Source organism: Charadrius vociferus, unplaced genomic scaffold (genome assembly GCF_000708025.1).
Source record: "Charadrius vociferus isolate BGI_N301 unplaced genomic scaffold, ASM70802v2 scaffold103, whole genome shotgun sequence".
NCBI classification, from domain to species: domain Eukaryota; kingdom Metazoa; phylum Chordata; class Aves; order Charadriiformes; family Charadriidae; genus Charadrius; species Charadrius vociferus.
Genome location: NW_009648061.1, coordinates 2477726 through 2482361, shown reverse-complemented (window position 1 = coordinate 2482361; position 4636 = coordinate 2477726).

Below are 4636 nucleotides of genomic sequence, written 5' to 3'. Positions count from 1 at the left end.
TTCTAAATTTAAGGAAAAAGAGAATCATGAACACTAGGAATTCGGGCATTGTACAATGGTTGTACGTCGGAAGGATCACTTAATTTTAACTCATTTAAGGGTCTTATTGGGGGAGGGGAAAAGAAGTATCAGTACAATAAAAATGCTAAGTCTCTTTGATATAAGCTAAATTGACACGAACAAAGTCTCTGTAAATATAGAGAACATCAGGTAATAAGAATGGAAAGACTAGTATCAAACCTATAAGAACAGGATTAATTTAATTTCCTCATTTCTTACCCTCTGTCACAAGAAAGGATAATGTTGAGCCATTTTCTCCCCTCATTAGAATATTTGTCAAGCAAATGAGATATCACAATTTTAAATTACTCATTTATTAAATAAGTCCTGAGCTATTCAACTTTGTCCTCTTCATGTTGAGTATTTAATTGGCCAGCAATTCCATTCCTTCTTTTGTTTATAGCACCACTAACCTACCAAGAATGTCTAGCATTTATCAAAACACAGCATTGCCAGGTCAAAGATAAAATATGTTATGAATTATAATTCTATGTTACTCTTGTACATATGATATAGTTGTAATAAGTAAGTATGTTTACAGTAAAATATGGTCTGCTATATTTACAAAAGCAATTTCTTGGAATGAAATTGCAGAAATCTTTGGGAAATTAGAAGAAATAAACATCTGAAAAATGTATCAATTTCCAGACACATTCAGACTAATAATGAGTTTTTAAACCCAAATATAGAAATTTATTTCACTGTGTGTACAAGTATCTTACAGAGTGTGATTAAGAAATTTGCCAGATCGGAAAAGAAAGCAACATTTGAAGTCCTGCATATTGGCCTTTTATCTTAGAATGAGTAAGTGAAAAATAGAGAAATAAATTTACCCAACAATATTGTAGAACATAAACTTGTAGGATAAAAAATGCACCAGTCCAAGGAAATATATCAATTTCTCTGATTAAATACATGCTCAGATTGGTTACTTGAGATTTATTCATCACTCAGCAAGTATCAGAATTAAGATTAAGTTAACTTGGTCGCTTCCCCACCCCCATCTGTTACAATATTCTGTTTACCACTATACTTACGCATAACTGGTCTTAGAGGTGTCAGTGATAACTTCATTTCAGTATTTTATTTTCCATTGTTTATTGTAGGATATATAGCTGTGTATAACTTTTTTGAAGTCCAGTTTAATAAGTTGCTTTGTTTATTGATATTTCTGTACAATGAATCATTAAATACCACCAAAAAAAAATCATTAAATAGTGTCAGTGAGACAGAAAAAACAAAAATAAACCATTTTGGATGCCCAGAATGAGACTACTATGCTTTTTAATACCAGAATCATAACTGACTATTTTCAAAGTAGACATTTCCTTGATGAAGTTCTGTTGACTTCATTTGCAGCTGCATTGCTCATATTGCAGCCAAAGAGATTTCATGTTCCGAGGAACACAGCAACATCCTTCAGAAATCTTTACATGAAGGAAAGGTCACCAGCTGGCATTGGGAAAGTCCCAGACTGGACTCAGTGACAGATGGGAGCTGGATTCTGGATCTAGATTCAGGAATGCAGGGATCGGGATCAAAGGCAGACAAATGGACAGAGTCCTCCTCAGATGCCAGCCATTGAAGAAAAAAGGATGACACTTTGATCCCTCAGCTTTTATACTGAGCATGAGGCAGATGGGATGGAATACCCTGTTGGTCAGTTTTGGATCACCTGTCCTGTCCACTACTCCTTGCAGGTGGGACCCCTCTACACTTTTCCATTGCCGACCCTCCAACGGGGCAAATAACCAAGTTATCTGCCCTTGGGTGTTATAGCAATAAGTATAAGCAAGAGCCTCTCTGTATACCATGCCTTGGAATAAATTATGAATAATCAGGTCTTATCACTTTGAGAACAAACAGTGTCTCCACAATATGCCATTAATTTCAGAGAGTTCAGTTAGTTAGAAAAGGCTTAGCTAAAAAATAAGATTACTGAACAGAAAATTGGTTCTGTTTTACCTCAATGCAGGACAATTACTTGTAAACATAGTATCAATGCTTGGAGCAAATCTAGGTGTTGTTTAATTGTGAGGCTTCTTGTCATGTTTCTGGTTTGGTTAAAGAAAGAAAAGCAGTAAAGCAGACTATTAACCTAAATTCACATCTGTTTCCTTACAAACACGAGAATTTCTCTCCTAATGATACTTTGATTATTTTATTTTTCATGTATAGCTGTATGCTTCTAAACCAGTTGCAAGCAACACTTGTTAATGGATACTGCTCTAGATATTTTACAGAGAGTTCCTCTCTTTATAATAGCTGCTATAAATGAAATATCAAGTTTTAATAGGGTATCTATCATCTTTGACAAGCGTCTAAGCTTCAGTTCAGCAGTGAAGAGAAACAAGATGATTGTGAAAGAGCGTTAGTACACAGGAGGCTATGAAGATATTTCCTGCATATGTTCAACCTGGTGCCTGTCCTAGGTTGTGCTGTTAAAGCTGGCCTCTGCATGGCTTCAGGAGCAGGCATTCTGTGTTTGTAGCTAACAGAAAATCAAACATTTGTACCAAACGTTCACATCTGTTTATAATTCCAGCTGCTATGTGTATATATTTTGACCATGGGATTCATAAATTATAAACTTGCACTAGCAGGATCTGTGCTTCACTCTTAGAAGAAGACCTGATTACCTGAAAGGTGAACTGTCTTTATTCAGCATGGGTTGAATACACTCCACAATTTTTTTTACTGAATGCCTCTTAAAGGGTGCTCCTGATTAACAGAAACACTGGATTTCTGCTCTGATGTCTTAGAAGTCTCTGAACTTGATGCAAGTTACACAGGATTCCTGTTTTACAGTGATTCTCATACTTTGTGGGGGAGGGGAATTATTTTCAGAAACAGGTATTTTCCCAGCTGACTTCTGGAAGTTTCTCATTTTAGGTAATTTCTCATGCAGTTAGGAAGCATAAATATTGTTAACAAGTTAATGTTTAAATCTTGAGGTAAGCAGTATGCCTTTTTTTTTTTTTTTTAAATATATCTGTGTATCAGTTTTAATTTTAAAGCCTTGCCTCGGGCTTCGTTTCTTGCCTTCAGTACTCCTAATAAGAAAAAGACAACAAAGCAAGCAGCTTGTCACTTGCAAAAGGGGACAAAATAGAGGACCTTATATATCCTCATATTGGAAAGGTCATACAGTGGACTTAATATAGAATGAGTAAAGATAATTTTTCCCACCAAAGGTATCCAGAGTTTACCAAGTAATAACTAAGCAAACTTTGTTTCTGGTCTACTGAGAACAGATAGAACTATATTTGTGTCCTTACTAGGGGACAAGTTGTCCTGCAGAAATCAATGATGATAGAATTCTTCATGAACAGGAAAATTGATCATCTAGCTATTGGGGTTTTTCTTGCATTATCATTTCCAGTTGTATAGTACCAATGTTTCATTCTGAGTATTTGGAAAAAATAAATAGACATGACAGATTTTTTAATTCATTTGAAGAGGGTGCTTTTTGGGTGTGAAATGCTCTGTTGCCAGAAATTTTCCTGTCAAGGTTATCAATTGCATGGGATAATCAGAGAGGGAATAGCCTAGCCTTTTGGTATACTGGATAAGAGGATGATGCTACATTCTGAACTAGCTACACCAGTAAAATAACATTAGTTATCTTCCTTTCACTGTGCCAAGGACAAATCGGAATTTGTCACTCCATGCATAACAGTTTTCAATATACTGAAAAAAAAAATTACCCCCAAGTATCAGAAGGGACATAATTGTTTTTCTAGAATTTTAAGGCTGTTTTAGGGTGTTAAGGAATTTTAGGGTATTTAGTTGGGTAGGGTGGTTGGTGTTTAGTGAGAAAATGAAATTGAATGTAAAGTCTACTTGGACACTAAGTTTTCACCCCTGTATCACATAGTCCTGTCTGAGAAGGCATGGCCCATCCCACTCCACAATATATGACAATTTGTGGAGAAGTGGGAATGTGAGGCAGACAATGAGGGAAGAAGTGGAGGAAAAAAACCCCCAGTGACAACAAAAAACACACCTAGTCCTGAGCTGCTTTGTGACGAGCAGAGACTCTAAAATAATTGAGCACTTAGGTATTATCTTCTGTCCTCTAACATATATTTTTTCTCTCCCCACCCTGGTTAATAAAATACTTTTTGTCAAGCTCGTTCATTACAGTTTATGAGTAAGAAGGACTGAGAACCAAGTTTAATACAAGGAGCGTTGTTTGGAATTTGCTGCTTCCCCACTGCATTTTGCCACTGTGCGTAGAAGTGTGCACCTTTTCCTCAAGTCCCTCAATTCCACAGCAGGTTGCAAAGAAATGACTGTGCTCTATATGCAATCACATAAGCCATAGATTTGCTCTACATTTAGAATTATCAAGCTTTGAGTCTTTGCATACGAGAGAGGGAGTTTGACTTAACACAGCTCTAGGAAGGAGGCATTGCCCTTTTATTGTTATTAGTGAAAGCTCTTTCTTGATTTAAGAGGTCTTTATTTCAGTCCCTGTTTTGACCAATTTGAACCTTTATCTCCACTCTGAGTTCCCAGGCCACAAAGATATAGTGTAAATTTATGCAGAGCTTTAATTTGCCCAGGTGAAACT